A 24,594-nucleotide genomic window follows, 5' to 3' on the forward strand; every position below is an offset into this window, starting at 1 on the left:
AATAACACTTGCTGCATCACCCGTGTCAATTGTCACTATCGTAAGTATGCCTCCCAACACAGCATGTATGGCAGCCTGCAACAGAGTTTGTGATAGTGTCACACTTTATGTTTCCATTAGATAGATAAAAAATCTGCTCAGCAGGGCAGGAGGGGTCACACACTTTTGGAGCCACTGTTTCCGTCCTCAGAGAAGGGTTGAAAGAGAAGGAAGAGGGATGAAGGGAAAGGAACTGGAGAAGTTTAGGAAAAGGGATAGAGTTTGGAAAAGTCACCGAGCGCCTTGGGTTAGGGAAGACTTACCAGACAGGATGAGAAGGGAAGACTGACTGACTGGGGCTGTACTGGACGAGATTCAAAAACCTGAGAACTTTGAGGTGGAACACAGAGTAATCGGCAAGAAAGAGGTTAGTGCTAAAACATTGCACATGAGTTAATAAGAGCAAAAAATTGAGTGCATTGTATATAACAACAACAGATGGGACAAGGACGGGGACAGTGGAAAATAGACAGCTCAGAAAATGAAAAATGTAGAAAACTAAAACGGAGTGAAGGAAGTAGTAATTAGTGTGAAGAAATGCTGAGATGCAAGACACTGATGTGTACCCACGAACTGTGTTTAACTTTCCTGGCTGTGGCCTGTTCAGTAGCATACACTCATCGTACAGTTGTTGGAGTTGTCTGCTAAGCAGCAGCAGTTGACAACAACTTGCCTTTGTCTCACCAAAATGTTAGTCAGCCAATTTTACCCTTATTCACCATTTGCCATCTACACTTCTAGTATTTTAATTTATCTATTTGTCTTGGTTGATACAATTTCATTGGTAGCAGCAAGACATGAGGCGGCCATAGACATCTGTTGTTGTTGTGGTCTAGTCCTGAGACTAGTTTGATGCAGCTCTCCATGCTACTCTATCCTGTGCAAGCTGAATCATCTCCCAGTATGTACTGCAGCCTACATCCTTCTGAATCTGCTTAGGGTATTCACCTCTTGGTCTCCATCTATAATTTTTACCCTCCACGCTGCCCTCCAATACTAAATTGGTGATCCCTTGATGCCTCAAAACATGTCCTACCAACTGATCCCTTCTTCTAGTCAAGTTGTGCCACAAACTTCTCTTCCCCCCAGTTCTATTCAATACCACCTCATTAGTTACGTGATCTACCCATCTAATCTTCAGCATTCTTCTGTAGCACCACATTTCAAAAGCTTCTATTCTCTTCTTGTCCAAACTATTAATTGTCCAGGTTTCACTTACATACATGGCTACAATGGATACAATACTTTCAGATACGACTTCCTGACAAATTTATACTTAATGTTAACAAATTTCTCTTCTTCAGAAACGCTTTCCTTGCCATTACCAGTGTACATTTTATATCCTCTCTACTTCGACCATCATCAGTTACTTTGCTCCCCAAATAGCAAAACTCTTACTGCTACTAAGTGGCTCATTTCCTAATGTAATTCCCTCAGCATCACCCGATTTAATTCAACTACATTCCATTACCCTCGTTTTGCTTTTGTTGATGTTTATCTTCTATTCTCCTTTCAAGACACTGTCCATTCTGTTCAACTGCTCTTCCTAGTCCTTTGCTGTCTGACAGAATTACAATGTCATTGGTGAACCTCAAAGTTTTTATTTCTTCTCCCTAGAATTTCATACTACTCTGAATTTTTCTTTTGTTTCCTTTACTGCTTGCGCAATATAGAGATTGAATAACATCAGGGAGAGGCAACAACCCTGTCTCACTCCCTTCCCAAACACTGGTTCCCTTTCATGCCCCTCAACTCTTATAATTGCCATCTGGTTTCTGTACAAATTGTAAATAGCCTTTCGCTCCCATTTGCGACCTTTATAATCATATTGAGAAGTAAACATATGATCTATTGGATTAGACAGCTTTTTTGGATTCTGTCATTTAGGAAAATGTCTACTGGTTTGTTCTTTTGTTGGTAAGGGATTTATTAGTAACCCGAGTGCAGAATTTTGAGTTGTGCTGAGGTTCTGCCAAAAGTCTGCCGAATTTCTAGGATTGACACTGATTCCATTGCTTTTTCAAAGACCAAGCAGCAGGACCCAAAGCAACTAAATCCAGAGTCTGAGAGTTGTTTTGTACAGTGTATCGATATGTGTTTTTGTTTAATGATTGCCAAAACGTTTCTAGGGATTAGAGCTTCACCTTTTCTTACTTCTTTAATGTAAGCACTGAAGATCATTGTGGTACTTATTGCGTTTGTAATTTAGGTATTTTGTTTCTCTAGAACATTTACGTTACGTGCTTTTTCAGTTACAGGCTGTATCGTATGTAACGGATGAAGTTTTTTTGCAAAGTTTTTTGTGGCGTCTTAATTTTTCCTTAAACCTATGATAAGTGGTGATGTTAGGAAGATTGGGAGATGATGTCTGACAGTGCTCATTGAACTCGTGGAAGGTAATGGGCTCATAAACTGATGAAATTACTTTAAGAATTTTAACTACTAGCTGCTTAATATGTACTTTTATTTATACCAATCCGTGTTTGACTTTTGACCATTTTAATTTGATGGAACACTCATTAGTCTTCAGTTAGCACAGTGTTACACAACAACTATTCTGTATGTTATACATCACTTATAATCATGGAAAATGGGAGTAACAACACATTTTCTTCACTCTGTTGCCAACTGATATGTTTGTTAACATTGGAAAATTATGTCCACAGTCAGTTACATATTGTGTACCGGTCCTGAAGATATTGCTGACGTCAGTTCTGTGTATGCATTAAATTTTTTTATTTTAATATTAAATGTATGAATCATGGGGAAAAAGTACTTAAGAGACATTTTCCTGGAGAGCTACTACGAGCTGACAGTCCAAGCATTGGATCGAATGTCACGAAAATTCCAATGAAGAAGTGCCATTGTGAGAAAAAGAAAAAGGAGAAGCAAGAAGGGGTCCCCTCTGAGGCCGCCAAGGGCCTGGCTTCGAGCGAGCACTGCTGCCGCTATCAATAGGCAGAGCGTCATCATCTATTTTTTCAATAGGTTCGTCAACTACCACGTTAAGTTGGTCGGGAGTGGGAGCTTCCTCCGCCGGTGAACCACATGTCCGGCTACCTGCGGTGAGGCCAGGCAAAATGGATGACGGCCTGGGGCGGCAACTGCTGTGTGGCACAGGAGAAGAAACGCACAGGGGCAGAGAAGGAGAACTTTGCTTCCTATGAGCCCTCTCGTAAGGTCGTTTGGTCGAAGTACTGGTCGATGGCTGGGTGTATGTAAGGAGTCTTCACGGGACTGTTCCTTCTTGAAGGCCCGTGAATCTGACTTCTGGGTCTTAGTCTTGGCAGAAGCTGATGAAGGTGTTTGTGGGCTAGGGGTGACAGGATGAAGAGGAGACGTTGACCAGGCGATCTTAGCACTGGCCAAACGGACGACCATACCGCTAAAGGCCAGATTGCATGTCTGCATCGACACCTCCTTGGTCGTCCGAGGAGAGGCGAGGACAGTACTGTATTTCCCCACTGGGAGCAGCGTGGGCTTCCTACTAGCAAACAGCTTGCGAGCAGCCGAGGTGGACACTCTCTCTTTGACCCGAATTTCCTGTATACAGCGTTCATCCTTTTACATGGGGGCAGTTGCAACAAGGAGACTGAGGCGGACAGTCGCCTTCATGGGCATCCCTGCCACAAGTGATGCATTTAGCCGCATTAGAACAAGACTGGCGGGTGTGCTTAAAATGCTGATACTGGTAGCAGCGTGTAGGTATCGGGACTTAGGCGCGAACACAAATAACCTCACAGCCCGCTTTGATGTGCAAAAGCAGCTGAACACTATCAAAGGTCCAAAACCATGTCCGGGTTGGTACAAGGTCATTGTTGACCTTTTTCATGACCCTGTGGACAGCCGTCACGCCCTGCTCAGCAAGGAGAGACTGAATCTTCTCGTCAATCCACTGAGTAATCTATTAGATACCACACCACGCGACCAATTCAAAGTGCGGTGAGCCTCCACCTGGACAGGGAACGTGTACAGGAGTGTGGCCCGAAGGAGGCCAACAACAAGGTACCGTTACGCATCCTGATACCAAGACTTGACAGATGCATCTATGCCCTTCTGAATAACCGAAGGGTTGACAGATGAAAAATCCTTTCCATCCTCAGATGTAGAAACTACGAGGAACTTTGGGGCAGGCTGTAGTACATTTATCACTGGTGGCTGGTAAAGTTTCTGTTTTTTGGGCAGAAGTAGGAGGAGGAGGAGGAGGAGGAGGAGGAGGAGGAGGAGGAGGAGGAGGAGGAGGAGGAGGAGGAGGAAAATCCATTGTGGATGTATCCCCATGATTGCCAGCATCTCCGATGGCACGCTCCTTCCTTGTGGGGACTCTCCCAGAGGGCACTCCCAACTCAGATGAATGTTTACACCTCAGGTCACACCTCCCGAGAAACGGACGGAGGGACCAATCGGCATGGTCTGAAAGTGTCAGCTCGGGCAATCACCCCTCCCCAGGCCTGGCCTCTACCATAGGGTATGCACTGGCCCTACTTGTCTACCCAGGGTGGGGAATTACGCTTTACCCCGTCACCAGCAACGCATGCAAATGCATGGGTCAGCCTTCAGGCATGCACAGGGAGGAAAGAAGAGGAAAAAAGAAGGGAGAGAGGGAGACCAGGGAGAGGGTGGACAAGCAGGCAAGGAGGACAAGGCAAGGTAAAGAGTAGGGAAGACAGCGAGAGAGGGAGAAGGACAAAGAAAGGAAACAGGAAGGAAGAAACCAGAATAAGCGAAAAACCAAGATGACCACAAATGTAAGTCGTTGAACCGTCTGTCTCTGGACGCAGGAGCAAACTACCCCCTTTGAGGGGGAGGGACTCCTTTCAGCCGCCTCTTACGACAGGCAGGAATACCTGAGGCTTATTCTTACCCCGGACCCGCAGGGGGAGTCTCTCATTCATTGTGTATTCTACTACATGCTACTGTGTTTTAATTATATTGTGGAAAGGAAAGTTGCAACTCACCATATAGCGGAGATGCCGAGTGGCAGATAGGCACAACAAAAAGAATGTCTAAAATATAGCTGATAATAGTACACTACTGGCCATTAAAATGGCTATACAAAGAAGAAATTCAGATAAACAGGTATTCATTGGACAAACATATTATACTAGAACTGACATATGATTACATCTTCATGCAATTTGGGTGCACAGACCCTGAGAAATGAGTACCCAGAACAACCACCTCTGGCCATAATAACGGCCTTGATATGCCTGGGCGTTGAGTCAAACGGAGCTTGGATGGCGTGTACAGGTACAGCTGCCCATGCAAGTTCAACACGATACCACAGTTCGAGAGTAGTGACTGGCGTATTGTGACGAGCCAGTTGCTCGGCCACCATTGACCAGACATTTTCAATTGGTGAGAGATCTGGAGAATTTCCTGGCCATGGCAGCAGTCTAGCATTTTCTGTATCCAGAAAGGCTCGTACAGGACCTGCAACATGCGGTCGTGCATTATCCTGCTGAAATATAGGGTTTTGCAGGGATCAAATGAAGGGTAGAGCCACGGGTGGTAAGACATCTGAAATGTAATGTCAATGCGAACAAGAGGTGACCGAGACGTGACCAATGGCACCGCATACCATCACGCCGGGTGATACGCCAGTATGGCGATGACTAATACACATTTCCAATGTGCGCTCACAGTGATGATGTGAAACACAGATGCGACCATCATGATGCTATAAACAGGACCTGGATTCATCCGAAAAAAATGACGTTTTGCCATTCGTGCACCCAGGTTCGTTGTTGAGTATACCATCGCAGACGCTCCTGTCTGTGATGCAGCGTCAAGGGTAACTGCAGCCATAGTCTCCGAGCTGATAGTCGATGCTGCTGCAAACGTTGTCAAACTGTTCGTGCAGATGGTTGTTGTCTTGCAAACGTCCCCATCTGTTGGCTCAGGGATCGAGATGTGGCTGCATGATCTACAGCCATGCGAGTAAGATGCCTGTCATCTCGACTGCTAGTGATACGAGTCCATTGGGATCCACTATGACGTTCCTTATTACCCTTCTGAACCCAGCAATTCCATGTTCTGCGAACAGTAATTGGATCTCTACCAACACAAGCAGCAATGTCACAATACGATAAACTGCAATCGCGATAGGCTTGGTATGCTTTTCTCCTCGCCACACAAGGCATCACAAAAAAGTTTCACCAGGCAACATCGGTCAACCGCTGTTTGCGTATGAGAAATAGGTTGGAAATGTTCCTCATGTCAGCACATTGTAGGTGTCGCCACCAGCTCCTACCTTGTGTGAATGCCGTGACAAGCGAATCATTTGCTTATCACAGCATCATCTTTCTGCCTGTAATTTCAAGTCTGTAGCACATCATCTTCATGGTGCAGAGATTTTAACAGCCAGTAGTGTAGTTCCCGGTACTCCTTTTAGGGTATGCAGTATTTTAGTGCAGTGTAACATAAATGAATACTGACAGATAGTTACCACAGATTTGTGTTTGCTTGTACTTCCAGTTCCAAGAACATCCGCCAGCCAGGGGAAGTAGTTGTTTTTATGCTGCAAAGTGGTGGGAACGACAGGGGCACCCATGACTGTCCTCACCAGCACCAACAGAATCAGCCTCAGCCAGAGGCTGGCCGAAATTATATACATGTGGAATGTGGAAATTGACAGAAAAGGAATGCTCTGTTAAGTGTGTTGTTCACAAAGTAATGAGGTAGACAAAAAGGAAATGTGGGTAAAGCAGCTGAAGAAATTAATTATACTCTGTGTGCTCCCCAGCGACCCTGATTTCGGTAAGCATAGCAGACACTCCACAAATGAGTCACATTACCTGATTTTTAGTATTTATGACAAATTTGTCTTTAAACAAATTGTGATTTCAGCACAACATGGGAAAAAGGGAGGGGGATGGTGTGATCATTCTAGTTGAGAGTAGGTTATGGCTGTTATGGAACACAGAGATCCCTGCTATTTCAGTGGACCACCTTGCTTATTTTGAATGTTACTAAATGTAAAAGACTGAGGATCCTGTTTTATTCAGGGAGTGGAACCTTTGGCAACGCTGCTCTACGAGTATAATCTAAGCTTTCATTGTTGTATAAAAACTCAATGCATTGTTGAAGCTGTTGTAAGGTTGTGACAGTCAGTCGACAAGTTACTATGGAAGTGTGATGTGATTATGTAGTGTACTATGTGCAGTCTTCATCAGTTTATAACATAAAAAGAAGTGTTAGTGCCAAAACACAATGTAGAAACAACAAACCTTAATTTCTTTCTTTTCTAATAAAGACAGTGTATTGCAAAAGACAGATGAGTGTGACTACTGAAAAGTGGTAGTGATTGTGATGAACTACATAGGTCTACCAAGTCATCAGTTTCCCTTCCACAGTGTTCAAACAATACATGTGCTATTTCTGGCACATCCATGAATTGCCATTCTAAACGAAGTATTGAATGCGAAATTAAGTATCAGCAAAAATGGGAGTGTAAGTACAATTGGTTGTACTTTGATCATGAGCGGGGTGGGGCTTTCTGCAAATTGTGTGAAATGCATTTAAAAAACTATATTGAAGCTCTACAGAATACAGGAGGAGTGTTCATTTCTGTAGCTTTCACTAAATTTTGAAAAGCTACTGGAAGCACGGGAAAACTAGAAAATCATACCGACTCAGAGAAACATACAATTTTCAAGTGCAATGGCTCTTGCATATTACAGGGATTAAATGCTCCAATTCAATTCATACACATATTTAAACAAAATGGAACTTTAAAGATTTAAATTTCAAAGCATTGTAATCATTAACTCGAAGTCTGTATTTCCTTAGTAAGGAAGAAATACCCCCACACAAAATATGAATCTCTAATTAGTAAGGTAGTACTCAAAAGAGACATTAACCGTGAAAAGTGGTTAAAATTTCAGAGCAAAAGCTCCACATATTTTAGTAAGTATACTTCATCAGAATTCGACTTGTTTGGGAGAGTCTTTACACTTTGAAGATGAGATACTGCTCCACGACAAATTTTTCATTAATGGCAGACAAATCAACAAATGTATCCAACCAAAGTCCATTGTCTTTAGTAGTTTGATATGTTGCACCGTCTCCATCGTTTGAAGTGAAGAAAACATTTTTATGTATAGTTGAGTTGGAAAGCACATCAGCCGAATCCATATATACAGCAATTGATATTGAACGAAAGTAAAGAAAACTTTCTTATGACAGATTATTTTCTTGTTATTTCGACAGTGCTATTAATTTTAGTGGTTCTATCTCAGGAGTCCACGCTCAATTGTCAGAGAGGAAGGGCCATAAGCTGCGATACATTCACTTTAGAGCACATGTTTTGTCAATTGCTGCCACTAACTCTAGGAATAAACACCATTACAAAACGCACATTACATGTTATTCAAGACAAATTTTTTCATGGTTCTTCCAAATGAGAAGATGTTTTGCATGAAATTCAGTATGCATTAGAGCAACTTCTTAAAAATACCGAAAGCTGTTGACATCTAATGTTTTAGTACCTATCCCATAGTTCACATGCCATTATAATGGACTTATAGGTTAGGAAAATAGCATGAACATATACAGAAGGATGGCACGGATTTACCAAGTATGGCTGGAGGAATCTTGTTAGAAATGATGAATTCCAATTTCATTGTAGGTGTAGTGATATTAGACGATAAGTTAAATGCAGTCTCAAACTCCCGTAAAGTTTTGTAGAGACAGTCACTTAAAATTTAGCGATTCCCTCTACTTGTTTTTTGAACTCTCGAACATTTAAGACACATTGACTGTCTTTGTGACTGCAATGGACACAGTGCAGAAAATGAAACTCTTAATGAAATTAAGAAACTGCAGGAGGATGCAACAGAAGTTAAGGGTGTGCTATTCATGAATGTAGAGGAGCAGATTCAAGCTATGAAAAGTGCAAGGAAATTTGTTGAAAGTATGATTGATGAAATTGAGCAACAGTTTGATGAGAAGGCAAAACTGATATAACTAAGAGCATATTTTGAAAGTTTTAAAGAATTTCTGGATTTTAGTGATAATGATTGTAAAGAACTGTGCTTGATTTTGGGGCTTACAAACATCAACACTGTTACTAGACGATACGACTTCTCATGTTGCTTCATTCATTCTGAGAGCCGACATCAGCTACAAAGCACTACGGACACTCACTGAATGTGTACTGTGCATTCCAGTTTCAACTTGCCGTGTGGAAAGGTCATTTAGTACTATGAATAGGGTGATGACAAAATTAAGGAATAGGATGGGTCGGGAAACTCTTCAAGCTTGTGTGAAGATTTCAACTTCAGGGGACAATGAGCCAACAGGAAGTTTTATTGATGACACCATCTAGAGAGATGTTGTAAAAAAGCCTCTACATATTAGTTTGATGTAAATGTGAGTTTTTGCATGCAATAAAATTATTCTATCATTTAATACAATTAACTTAGGCTTAGCCCAACAGCTTAGTATTTAACCTACATATTCTTTAATTGTATATTAGCTACTCATGAAAAATTGAAACTATTAATAGTGCTGCTATGTCTTTAGAACGCCATCACTTAAATTTTAAGCCTATAATTTTGTCCTGTTTTTATTAACTTATTTCTGTCTCAAGAATGGAGGAACATACGACAACTCAGAAATATTTGTTTCAGGAAATAACATTAACAAATTATATACAAAGTCCATGCACTTCTGCGTGGTCCAATTAACTGATATTAAAAATGGAAGTTATAAAACATAACTTGATGAAATAGAAACTGAAGAAAATCTATGTGTAGTTCAGCATGCTAAAGTTTGTCAGAGATTCAGGAGCTTGAGTGAATGTCACAAGTAATGATTGTCAATCACAAATTGTGCAGGGTAGGTCATTGTATCATATTTTGTACTGCTTCAAACTGCTGGTAATAGTAGTTACAGGTACTCCTTTTAGGGTATGCAGTATTATAGTTCACTAACATAAACGCATATTGAGAAATACTTAACACAACCATGTATTTGCTTTTACTTCCAGTTACAAGGATGTCTGCCAAACAAGTGTCTGGTGTGTGGTGGAGCAGTTGGTGCAACAGGCTCACCCCTGATGGCCCGTACTGGAACCACAAAAAATGCGGCTGTATCAGAGGCTGGCAAAAATAAGACATTCTGGACATCGCCATAGAGCAAACCGGAATGCTGTGTCAAGTGTGCTGTGCCAGAATTAATAAAATAGATGAGCAGGAAACCCGGCTGAAGCGAAAAAAAAAATTATTATAATCCTCACGTTTCCCCGGGACCGTGGTTATTGTAATCACAGCAAACACTCCAAAAATTAGTCACATTATCTGATTTTTAGTCTTTGGCACTCACTGCAACACACATGTTATACTGTTGTTTATTACTTCCAGTATCCCTGAAAGAGCTGTGTCAGTGTGGTTTTCTTACAAATGTGGTGCTTTAAATGAGTGATTCCTGACTGGAAACAATAATAAAAAGTAGCTTATGTGCAGTATGTACCAAGTAGACCTGATGTTTCCATCCACAACCATTCAAAATTTGTTCTACGCTTCAGTGATTAAACTTGCCACAGCGAATTAAGCATGTGACCAAAGGTAAGTCTACGTCAAACAGCAGCTGTCCAACATGGACATTAATGTAATGAAGTGGCTGTGACTGCTTACAATGGAAAATGTGTGTCGAAGTAGCACGAACACTGTCAGAACTGGCTGTGAAACAAACCATTTATAGCTCATGTTCTTTGGGATTGATTTTTTGACACCTCCGAGGAAGTTGCCTCTTCTGACAGACGCGTCCAATGCCTCACAGATTCGGCACCAGGGTGCACGACTGAAATTGGAAATAATGGAGCATTCTGGATAAAAATTAAGGCACTGAAAACGTTTTACTTTTTCTTTCTTCCTTTCTTTGGCCTGCTGCACAGTTTTCTGTCAGTGACAGCAAGCACATAATATCGAAGATGAGAAGAAAATTTGAGATAGTTGTAATTGACATTACCCTTGTAACTGAAATTTATTTCAATTTAATATTTTGAGTATTACGATCTCTTACTTGCTTTATGTCTATACACACAATACACTGAATGAATCAAGAGTGCCCCTTTTCAACACTATTTCTTTTTACTTAAAATTTATCTCTGTTACCATCTGTTGCTACCCATCGGGCTGCCAAAAAATGTGCAAAACATATCTTCTGATTATATATATAAAATCAGTAGGATGACTTGTTTATATATTGAAATTGGTCTGTGCTGCATTTATTTGCTAGAGTGCACGTGTTTTCTCATGGTGGAAATAGAATAAGAAACAATGACATTTCATTTGTGTTGTGTAACAGAATGTGTGTTTGTCTGAAGCACTTTTTCCAGTGATCATTCTTCCTATAATGCAGGAAAAATGCAACTGCGGACACTGCATCATGTAATTTCCCATTGCATCCTCCACAGTTACACAAATAACAGCTTTGATAGAGATCATTTGATCAACAATTGGTCATTTGGCCCAATCAGTGCTACCTAATAATAGCAAGACCATGCACTCAAATTACTTACGAAGTCACAATTTGCCTTACATCACTGCACACTTCAGAAATAGCTATGGACTCCAGTTATCGTTATCTTCAGTCCGAAGGTGGGTTTGGTGCAGTTCTCCATTCCCGTCTACCTTGTGCAAGCATGCTCATCTCTCAATAACTGTTATTAAATCCATTATCTGTTTAAAGCTGGTAGGAGGCACCCAGTAATGATCGTAACCCACACACACACACACACACACACACACACACACACACACACACACACACACACACACACCCCAGAGGATTCCAGCACTGCAATACCTCATGAGGAACAAGTATTTCTATTTAGTGTGTGAAGGCAGTACAGAAGTCAAGCTCTCAGTACACCCCATGGTCACTGCCTTACCACATTCGTAACATTGCGCGTGCGCTAGTATGTGGCATTGCTGCTTTGTTTGGACTACAACATTCCTTTCTATTATTTCCCTTACATTAGCATGAAGACAAATTTTCTAGTCATCAGTAATGATATAAGACAGAAATGATACAGGATAGTAATGCTCAGTAGCGTTCACATACTAATTGGTGCAAGTGAGTAATGCACATACGGCCAACAATTAATTTTTATGGTTTAGCATGTGGTACCCAAATGTTTTATTGTTGAACCTTCTCCGTTGTATTCAAATGCTGCACAATGATGATATGATCATACTTCATCACATTGTCAGGTTCCTGAGTGCAGTGATTTGGATCATCATGAATTAATGCATTTAGATCATCAAATGCTGAAGGTCTTTCCGAAAACGGAAGGTCATTAATGTCAAAACAATCATGCTTTAAATGAGAAAAACATTTTCTTGTCATGCTCTGTCCCATTGCATTATCCCCATTCATGGTGAGAATGTTACCATTGAAAACACTTACTCATATACACCACTATTCTCATTTTGTCCATTTAGCAATTTTAAATTTAAATTTACCAGTGCTTCGCGTCAACCTAATATTCATGGATTGACTCTTTACCTAAAGATGTGTCTATATTAAGTGGGAACAAGGTAATGTACTTTATAAAAATGTTGAAAAAGCACACTGTATCCTTTGGGCCCTAGGCATAAGAAGATAAGACAGTTCACAGCATTTGCCATGAAAATGGGAATGAATTAATATTGAAATACATGGCCTGGTTCATTTTGATTGTAACTGGAATGAGTATGCCCACTTTATGATATGAAAATCAACTCCAGCTTGAACTACACTCTGCAGGTTGAACACTCCATTTGGCCACTGTTGCAATGTATGACTCAGTACTTTGAAAAAGAGGCTGAATTGTGTCTCATGTTGTGCTACATGCCTCCAATGAGCTAAGTTTCCATTTCATTGTTTGGCCTACTGATAATGTGCAGCCATATGTGCCACTGTGACCAATAGCCCTTTGCAAGGTACAAGACTGATCTTACATTTTATGCAGTTCGCAAGGGAACAGGTTAAGACAGATTAGCATTCACTGACAGCACTAGTATTTGTGGAGTATGGAACACATTGTCATAAGAAAAGTGAGACACCCATGTCTGGTACCTTTCAGGTAGAACATTTTTATGATACCTCTTCCTATATTGTCTGAAATGGCTGCAAGTTGAACGTTTTAGTCATGTTACGTAGCCCATGTCGACACAAATTGGGGAATTTCTTCATGGTGTAGTCACGTTCATCTCCGAACATGATACCTCCTTTATGCCATTCTCTTGCACCTCCCATGAACTGTTTCCTCTGTGGTGATTCCATATGTACCACAAGACTCACCAGCTCTGGGGATAAGAGCAGAACTGGTAACAGTTCTAAATTATGTCAAACATATTTTAAGAGTGTGACATTTTCCTTGTACGAGCTTAGCTGGAAGTAAGCATCTATTTCTAATGGCAAATCTTATTTGTAGAGCATTGGAGCACCAAGTGATTCCCGGTGACGAAAGCTGCACATCATCTATCCTTTCAAGAAAATTTGCTGCGAAGACTAATCTGACATCAGTACGTTTTAGAATTGTGGAATATTTTTTTGCACATGTGTTATGACCTCCTTGGGGACATGTGACCTCAGTAGGTATCAACACAGTGAAAAATGTAAATGAGCAAATACCAAAGAAATTGTAAATTTCAACTCATTCTGTTCATGAGATATCCAGATTGTACAAGACACTGGCATCCAGGTTGATGGTATGTCCCTTGCCTTCAAGAAGGCTTTTGGTACACACAATGACAAACTGAACAAAATACAAGCTTACAAGATTATTAGATAAGCTTTGTTGTCGTTTGATACTTCTTAGCGTGTACGAGTCAACAAAATGTTCTTGGTAAGTAGTACTTGTGATTTGTATGAAATTAAATTTCGTTGCATCCCAAGAAAGTATGACAGCCATTGTTCACGATACAGAAATTTCTGTACCCATTCTGGAAATATGTACTGTTGTTGCTCAGCCAGCTGAACAGCCTCCAGTTTGAATCAGTCCTGAAAGAGCACTAACTGTAGGAACCACAGACATTCTGCATGGCCTCATGCAAGTATCTGAAACTTATTTTTTTATGGTATAAACTGCCAAATTAAGTAATGAAGGATCTATGTTGGCTGTTTCTGAGCTTCGTATACAGATTTTGATATTCACCCTAATGCATATGACATACAAAAGACAGTATCATGCTTTTACTACTTTGAAAAAACACGGACGGCAGCACTTGTTCGTCTTGACAAGAAAGGCATACAGACAATGTTTGCTACTTGCTTCACAATGTTCACATTCCCATTGTTGCCATGAACTATACTATGCAACGCCATGTGCAGTCCGAAGACCATTATTTTCTGCATTATGTCACATGTTTATTTTCTAGCTGGCCTTAAAGCATAGAACTGAATAATAGGACAAGCTAAAGCTCTAATTGCCCAAAAGGTGAAAAGTGAACTTTCATTTCACAGAAAAAGAACCTTTGCAGGTTGTGAACTGGAAAGAGACTAAGAATTACTGCATCCAGGAACAAGGTTAGATAAATGATAGAGGAGATGAAATCTGTAATTTGCATTATTATAAGAACAAGAATGGGTGGCTCACTGTGACCACCAGCTAACCCCTTTCAGAGGAAGTAACTGATGGGGAAAAAATATTGTGGGTTCCCATGTTTTCTGCAAAAATCTGAGCTGTACTAGCAAACAACTAGCTTAATTCGTTACTGATGTAGCACAAAGACTGTATTCAGTCAGAAATGCGCAAAGTAGGATGTACTTTGCAGCTGAACCACCAGCAGGTGGGCACTTATTATGCCTTACAGAAACACTACAGACATTGTGCGCCAAGCTAGCCAGGCGACCTGTGGAAATAGTTGCCACAGCTGCACCTAAGCAGAAGGAATCCCTTCCACACCAGCAACTGCAAAAGCATTTAGCAGATGTGCCACAAAAAAGTGCAACCTGTGAGCATATACATTCATCAGCCAGAACATTTACCATCATGCATCCAGGTGATAGCAACACCACCTGGTGAGGAATGACAGTCACATAGATGCACAGCGCATGTAGAATCAGTGACCGTGCTGTCCAAATGTAGAATGGGAAGGTGCGTGAACTGATAATGTGAAATCCCAACTAGTGTCTCCTGACAGTAGTGTGAAAAAGGGCAATGATTCAATATTAGAGATCCCTGTAGTAAAGCAAAAATCAGAAAGTGTTAAGTTATTGGATGATAGTTTCCCTGATGAATTAAAAATGAAACAGTCATCTGAGATGCTAGAGTTTAAAAAGGGGAAGTTAGATATGACTGAGCAATCAGAAGTTTCATTTAATTTTGATGATTCTGGTGTTCGAGCTAGTTTTTCGTCACCTGAGTGTGATAAAAAGCCAGCTAGTGAGCAACCCAAAAGATACTGGGGCTATTGATTTAAATGTAATGTTGCAAGCAATAGCTGCCAGTAATGCAAAAATGTCAGCCAGTATTGTTAGAATGACAGCTGAGTTAAAATCTGATACGATTGAGGTAAATAACAGGATTGTGGCCAGCCAAACCAATTTTATTAAACAGTTTGAGGCAATGAACAATAAATTAGAATCCAATAAAGCTGAATTAGAAACTTCCTTCAAGACTGGCTGCAATAAGTTGAAAGAGGATCTGAACAGTTTAAATTATAAAATTGATTACAACCATGAGGATATTAAGAAAAAGGTTGCTCAGCAGTTATCCGAGATGTATGAAACAGTAAAATCCGAAGTTGCTGAGGTTCGCAAAGACTTCCAAATGGAAGATGCGAAGCTGGAGCACAAGTTAACAGAAAAGATCGAGGCGGAATCTGAACTGTGCTCAGATAGGTTTGAAGACGTTAATATAAAAGTAAACATATGTCAAGCAGAAGTAGACGCAATCAAAACTATCTACTCTTTGCACAATATGAGTAGTATCAATGTTGAAATGAGAGTAGAAAATATTAGTACTAACATTGCTAACCTTGAGAGTAAAGTAGCTACAGTAACTTCTGGTAATGGTAGTATACAACAAGTTGTAGCTGCAAATGCCGCATTTATCGAATGTCAGCAGTTCTTGCGGTTCGATCCAGATAAAAATATCCACCCGCTACATTTCTGGAACAATTTTGAAGATGTGATTCCACCAACTTGGCCTGAACAAGAGAAAATCTCATTTATTAGAAGCCATTTAGCAGGTGACTCCATGCGTTGGTCAGCTGATGTTATGTTTAAGTGTAAAACATTAGCGGAATTTAAAACAGCTTTCATTATTTAGTATTGGTCTAGCAATAAGCAAAATGAAGTGTTGAGAGAATTTTGGAGTGGAAAACGATTCAATGCAGGCAAGGAATCTATTAAAGAGTTTGCCAGGTCATGGATCTCACGTTTGTCACATATGGCTGAAAAGCTAAAACCTGGAATGATAATACTAGGCCTTGAATCCAAACTGCCATGGTATTGGCAAACTAGAATTATATCTGCCCCTAGAGACAATCTGGATCATTTCATTGAATATTTTGAACGTGTAGAGCGTGTGGCTGCCAATGAGGAGCAAGCACGTAATAACAGAAATGGTAATAACACTAGTAGTAATTTTAAGAACGAGCAGAATGGCAATGTAAACATCAGAACAGTAGGTGTTCGCCATCTTAAGAGAGGTAGGAATTGGAGAAATAATTATCAGAACCAACAATGGCATCCAAGTGATAGTAATTTTGTTCCGAACAATATTATGCAGGTAAACGGAAGTGCGGAAAGCAATGCTGTGCCAGTTAACTGTAATGGAAATAAAAGAAACAGTAGTAGGTCGAGGCAGGAAAACTAGTTCCTGTCTATGAGGACACTGGCACTCACCAGGTGGATACTTTTCCTAAGCCAGTAATTACAGTAATTGGTAGGACACATCACAATACTCAGAACATGTGGATGAGGGGCGGTAGCATCTAAGGATACAGCAGAAATATTAAACCACTCACAGTATTTGATAGATACCATGTTAGAGACGCTTTCTGAGTGGGAAGAGAAAGAGAAGGCGCAGCAGTGTAACAGTAGGGAACAGTTACAAAATACTGAATTGTCGGGTGAAGAAGCAGAAGAAGCAGAAGAAATTCATGCTTATATTTACGATGAGGATGATGTGCTCTTATCTAAAGTGCCTGTGTAGGATGTTGATACTGTACTAATAGATTTAGGACAGGACGTAAGTGAGAATGTTGAGGGTAGCCTGTTGGGGGTTTATGAACCCAGTAGCTGTGACCAGTTGTCACTTGAGAAGGAACCCGATGGTAATAGTGGAAGTGGTTTAGCTGTAACTCATGTTATGCCCAGTTTGGAGGCGCAGTATCTCTCAGACTAAATTAATTTAGGTCATGTTCGGCAAACTAAATGTAATGAAGTTGTGCGGTGCTTCGATTTGGAATTAATAGACCGACTGGAAAAGGCAGCTGAAAATGTAATTCAGGAAACCCTTACACACTTTGACCTAAATGTAATGAATACAGATGTTTATCACTTTAGTTGGAGACAAATACAAAAGGAACTATTGGACGAGTTTGAGGAACCACCTGTACAAACAAGAATAAGCCACCCTATAATAATAGTGAATATGTTGGGTATGAATGTACATTGTCTCTTAGACAGTGGAAGTGAGGTGAGTGCGATATCTCAGTCATCCTTTGATGCAGTGCCTAGTAAAGACAAGCTTACCGTAATGATGGTATCAGGACTAAGAATAATTGGTGCTACTGGCAAGGTGTCACAAACAGTAAAGCAAGAGGCTTTACTGCCCTTTGTTTACAATTTAGCATGGATGATCAATTAAATTACCATTAATATCAATCTCGGTACTGAGGTTTTAATTGGTATAGATTTCTTGTCGAAATATCAGTGTTGTTGACTTGGAAAGAAGCCAGTTAAAATTGGTCTTGCCAACAACCAGAGTAATTACGGTACCTTTTATAGATAAACATGTAACTAATGATGAAACCTGGGAGCTGCCTATATGAGTTCTGGAAAATAGGAGATATTGGGACAAAGGTGTTAATCTTAGTAAAAGTAAGCTAAATGCAGAAGAAGCAGCAATTATTTTGGACAAAATACAAGCTAAATTGCAGGAAATCGATAAAATTTCAGCTAATCGGAAGGAAGAACTGAGACGGGTTTTAAAAAGGCATCATAAGGTATTTTCAAATCGACCTAGCGTGGTCAAAGGTTATGAATGTCAATTAAAGGGGAAACCTGGTGAAGTGTTTTCCAGGAAGCCATACCAAATACATGTAGCTAGGAAGGAGGTGGTTCGAAAGGAGATACAGAGAATGCTAGAGTGGAGTGTGATTGAAAAAGCGGTCAGTGAGTACAATAATCCTCCTGTTGTACCAAAAAGAGACGGGAATATCAGATTGGTTTTGGATGGTCGTTGGTTGAATGAAATAGTGGTTAGGGAAAGTGATAGACTGCAGAACATGATTGAGTTATTGCAAAAATTCCGGGGAGTAAAATTCTTAACCTCTATGGACATCACGTGTGGATATTGGAATTTGCCACTGGCGGAAAGTTCAAGGAATTACACAGCTTTCTTGTACGAAGGAGTTTGTTACCAATACCATGTGGTACCTTTCGGACTTTATATCTTTGTTTGTGCCTTCACACGTGTGATGTGCCATATTTTAGGACCAGCCTTAAGTAATAAAATAACAGTGTATGTAGATGATGTGTTAATAGCAACTCTTACCTGGGAAGAACACAGTTTTATTAGAGGAAGTGTTAGAGGCTATTGAGAGAGGTGGCGTGAAACTAAAGATTGAAAAGAGAGTGTGTCAGAGGAAATAAGTTTCTTGGGATATATGATACGTGGAAAAGGTATTCTGCCTGACCCAGGCAAACTAGCAGTCATTGAAAAATTTGAGGCTCCCAGAAACAAGAAGTAGTTGAGATCGATGTGGTCTTTTCGGCTTCTATAGGTGTTTTGTTAGTGATCAGGCTTTTAATGCACCCTGTCTTCAACTCCTGCTGAAAAAGAATACCCCTTGGGTTTGGACAGCAGAATGCCAACAGGCATTCAAGGTGCTTAAGGAATCTGTAATTAATAGTCCGATTTTACATCATCCTGATTTTGAAAAACCATTCTGTATGTCTGTTGATGCTAGTGGCTATGGTATAGCTGTGGAGATATTCCTAGTAGAAATAGAGAATGAACAAAAAGTGCACAGGACTATAGCTTTCGCAAGTCGATCTTTACAGGCAGCAGAGAGAAATTATGGCATCTCAGAACTGGAAGCTTTGGCAATTGTATTTGGGGTGCAGCAATTTGAGCAGTAGCTATTAGGTCACAAGATAATTGTTTACAGCGACCATAAGGCGTTGACCTTTTTAAAGACCTGTAAGTTTAGGAATGCTCGTTTGGTAAGATGGTCATTGTATCTCCAGCAGTTTGACCTTGAGGTTAGATATATTCAAGGGAAAGAATCTGGTAGCTGATGGGTTATCTAGAAGTGTGGAGCTTGTGATGACACGGGAATTATAGCAACTGATCTAAGTGAAGTACGAATGTTTGTGTTGCACAAAGTAAAGAAAGAAAGTGCATTAAAGAGGATGGTTAAGAACTTGAGACATGAGCAGAATGCAGATGACCAGCTGAAATTAGTGAAAAGCTATTTAGGAAATATGAATTATCCTTAGGTTTTGCAATACTATTGTCTGCATAAAGGCATTCTATTTAGAAGGGAAAATGTAGGAGTTTCAGAGTGGAAGCTGTGCTTTCCCTCACAATGTGTAGACTTACTAATCGACTATGTACACCTGAGGTATGGGCACTATGGTGCAAAGAAGTGCATTGCCAAATTAAAAGAGAAGGTCGTGTCTGACAACATGTACTGCCGTGTTGCCAAGCGTCTAGCATCTTGTGTAGTGTGCCAGAAAGTCCGTGCTGCCAACACCAGAATACAAGGGGATATGCATTCAGTAGAGCCAACTGAAACCCCACAATTACTGGCTTGTGATTTGTTTGGCCCTCTTCCTGCTTCGAGAGGTGGGTGTACTCATGTTTTTGTTGTGGATGGATTTAGTAAATATGTTAAGCTATACCCAATTGAACGAGCAAATGCAACAACGTTGATAGGAAAATTTCTTCGTGAACGTTGGCGTTCCGAAGAATTTGCTGTCAGACTATGGGCCTCAATTTACTTCTGATAGATTTAAAGAATGTCTGTATAAGGCCGAAGTGAAACATCTGAAAACATCTGCGTGAACGTATTATGAGAGAATTGAATAGGCTTTGCAGGACTTATTGTGATCGGAAACACTCAAGTTGGGCAGAGCAAATTAAATATTTTGAGAATGTAATTAACAACTTAAGGCATGATGCAACTGGTTTTGAGACTTGCAAATTTATGTTTGGCCAGGAACCACACAATGTGATTGCAGGTATAGTAGAATTCCCTAATCTAACGCAAATATCTACAGACAAAAAGACATGAAGGGCTAGGGCAAATATAAGGGAAAGAACATTAGATAGAAAGAAGCGTCATGACAGAAAAGCTGTACCCACCAGTTTTGAAATAGGGCAGTTAGTCCTTGTCAAAACCAAGGAAAAATCAAAGAAAATAAATGCAGAAACAAAGAAATTCATGTTCGTGTACTAAGGACCTTTCAGGATCATAGGGTTCTCTGGCCTATATGCATTGGCATGTAGTTTTCATAAGAGTAAAAAGCTATTCGGTCTCAGGAACATGATCGACCTAAAGAAGTTCGTAGGTAGTAAATGAATTCTGTAGGGAGGAGGTTGTTCTGTAACCTCTACACAGTGTGGCAGCTGTGCAGTCCCAGCTGTGTGAGATCTTATTTCCTTTTCAGGTCTCACTCATTCTTCATCTTTCCTGTCCACCAAAGTTTCAACTCCTCCTTTGCAATACCAAAATTTTCTGTCATGGCTACGAAGCCATGAGTTCTGTAACCATTCTATCCACCGATTAGCGAAGAAAATACCTAATGCGACAAACCTAACAGTGACATAAACAACAGAGAAGCATGATGTAATTAAGATACAAAGGTATTTGAGTAACAAGTATGTATAGAACGCTGGTAATATTATAAGTACAAAGTGTTTTATTGGAAAATGTCCCACAATAATATTTAAAAAAGATATACAAGTTCGTTTATAAGCAGGATCTTAAGTGGCAATGAAACCTATTGTATGCTCTAGAGCTAACTAATTAATAGTAAAAGAGATTGTTTAGTCTTATGAAAAATATGCAGATACGTTAAGAATGAACACACCTTGTGTAGCAAGGAATGGCAGTGTAATAGAATTGAGCAGTGTGTGGTTGAGATATGAAGGACACGTCCTTGAAATATTTATAAGGTTGGAGCTGGCCGTTATTTGGTGTAGCGTATGACAGGACACACCTACACGTACTGAGGTTATGAGTTGGAGGCATGAATGCAACCATACGTACCCTTATGTTAGATGAGACTGAGCAGCTCGTGGTGTCCTATAGGTTTAAGGAATTTAGCATTATGCTTGTCCGTAATTACTTAATGAACTTTAGTGGTAGGTCGAGAGAGACAACCTGTGGTTTCAGCATCCAATCAAGTGAAAATGGATTGCAACATGAGCAAACTGATGAGCTGCAATACACTATAGATATGAAATAAATGTACTATCCTATGCGTTAAGTGTTAATATAGTGAGTGTTAAGTACATACACTAGCAACATAGTTGAGTAACATAATGGCAGATGTGAAACAACATTTATAGCTCAGCATAAACACACTTCGATGAAGCACATAATTGAAGATATGGAACTGGCACAGCAGCAGAGGACCAATAAGTGGATTTAGTAGTCAACTAAACAGTGTGTTTTGAACACTCAGAACTGTACTATTACCACAAGTTACATGTACAAAGAGGCTGAGACGACAACTACTAATCAAATATACTCAAACTATCTCTAAGAATAAGGTAACCGAAGGTGAGTCAGCTAAGTAAACAAAAAACAAATATATCAAGAATGTACCAAGCATTGGTTCAGTGTTCTGGCCAAGAAATAAGAAATTGAGATTAAATAGGATTCATGATTGTATGCCTTGAGCATAAATTTTCTCTAGTACACGAATAACGACGTTTTGAGCCATTTGTTTACCGATTTTATGACAGTTAAGTAACCAGAAGAGTAAAATTGATAAAATTCTGTTAACTTTGTTCCAGTGACATATTGAAAGAATATGTATATCCCCATTTCATTGTGACCCACCCTTAGATATTAAGTGAACAGAGTCTGAGGCACTCTTTTTGTTTGTTCTACAGGACAAACCAGATAGTGGCAGCCTGGTAGCTACATGAAAGCGTGGAGTGACTGACAACTCACAGTGACCCCTCCCATTTCCCCACGTAATTTAGAGTGAACATGAAGGACGCACACCACAGCAACCTCCCCTCCTCTACCCTTGTGAATGGAAGTGAAGAACGCCAGCCAAAAGCAGTTACAACCACATGTGTAAAAATGAAATCGTCATGATTTGTCAAATTTTCTTTCAGGTTTAGAGAATACTGCTAAGATATAATTATCCGTTTGTGTATCATGAATAACTGTTATTTTCTTTGAATTTGTGTAAGTAAGAATATTTACAGACAATTTAATGGATTTAAGATTTTCATAATTTGACATATTTTTGTGTGTTTGGCATACATATTGCCTTAGACAGACAAAGTGTCATTGATTTTGCTTACATTTTGTGTGATAATGTTGCTTAAGAGACAGTGAACATGCCAGCAATTTAAATAATTGAAGTACGTAATAAGTTCTCTTTTAATATTTCTATATGTTTACATTTCAATTTTAATTTTCATAGGGAGTTAAGCTGTACTCTCACTTGCCTTTTTGTAATTAATTTTTTCATTTACAGTCAACAAAATTAAGTAGAGGGTGTTTTAGGGAAGCAGCATACTCACGCCTTATAAAATTCACATCAGTCTTTCCATTGTGTGCCAGCCTAGTCTGCTGTAACTAGCTCTGACGTCATAAATATTGCGCAATACTTTAAAATGAAGTAAATAACCTGAAACGTTTCTAGAATGTCAGGAGTAATACAAAATCAATGTGTGTTGAATAACCATTTTCGAAATTTGGATGTTTTGCTGTCGAAATCATTGGCGCAGCAGAAAAGAGCTAGAAACTTAAAAATTTGTATTTAGATTCCTTTTGCATAATAATTTAGAAACAATATTCGGGATCTCACAAATTAAAATTTTAGTTAAGATTCATGATTTTCTGGTTTTTGTCTTAGAAATTAAGGAAGTAAGATAGATTAAGTAGACGAATAAAAGCTAGGATGTTTGAATTTAAGTAGAAGGGAGATCCACTATAATCATAATGTGAGAAGTTTTAATTGAATAACTATGAAACTATAGCGATAGCGTATCTCCAAAGGGCAAGTTCAGAGCTCGTCTACTGCATGTAGTGTAATTAAATTAATTCGCTCGACCAAAATATTTGACTTAGCCACGTCAGACTTTTATTACGATTACTTACCTGTGTGCTCAATGCACATTTAAATTGAGAGCTTCATCGGCCATCAGCAAAGGAAGCAATGATTTGATAAGGTGGTGCATTACTAGCCCAGCAGCTAGTCGGGAGAGCAGATTTGATCAGGTGTTCCCTTAGCCATCCGCACCGCGGCTTTATATGTAAGAACACTGCACGAGAAAAAGAAGGCCCCAGTTCTCTCCAGATGCTGATTAGTGCACCACCTGTGCCGGGAGTGTAGTCACATTGCTTCGGTATCATTGATATAAACAGCCTCGGATGCAGTAATAAGTTACTCAGGATACGCACAACCATGAAATCTTTTTAGAGTGAAGTGTTAATTCTGGGATGACTTTAATGATCTATCTTTAGTTTGCGTATGTCGTATTTTCATGTGCCGCCGCAGGACAGACATTCTACCATTATTAGCGCGGCGTTTGATGAACAGCATCAAATTATGGCGAGCATTCAATTAAACATTTAATTTCAACAGTTACAGTTGCATCAGTGCATTAGACTCTAAACTGCTCTGGTAGTTGGATTGTGTGGATTCTTTTTGGCCTGTGACTTTCAGAATCTAGTGAACATTTTAGAGAGAATGTTTTTGATTATGAATCCCAGACAATCTCTGAATTCCTCAGAGCTATAAGCTGTAGCTATAAATGTATTTCTCAGATGAAGTGGGCACTAGGAATTCTAATTACAGGCTTCACATTTTGATAATCACCTTCTGGTTGCCAATATTGTAGCTAGAGAGCCAGTGTTGAGAACGGCCAACAACAGCATTAAATAAGTAATAGGAACATTAACAATTATTCCACCCACTGCCCCACATACACACAAACTGGTGATCAGACAGCAAGGTGTGGGTATGGCGAATGCCCGGCGAATGTCACATGACCACGTGAGCAGTACTAACAGTAAATTTGGAGGCGGCGCGGAGGTGATGTGTTTCTCATGTAGGGGCCTCTCACCCCTTGTTGTGTGTGGCACTATCACAGTAGAAGCCTATACTTATGTTCTAAGCATCTTCTTGCTTCCCACT

The sequence above is a fragment of the Schistocerca serialis genome, chromosome 2, assembly GCF_023864345.2.
Source record: "Schistocerca serialis cubense isolate TAMUIC-IGC-003099 chromosome 2, iqSchSeri2.2, whole genome shotgun sequence".
In the NCBI taxonomy this organism is placed as follows: Eukaryota; Metazoa; Arthropoda; class Insecta; order Orthoptera; family Acrididae; genus Schistocerca; species Schistocerca serialis.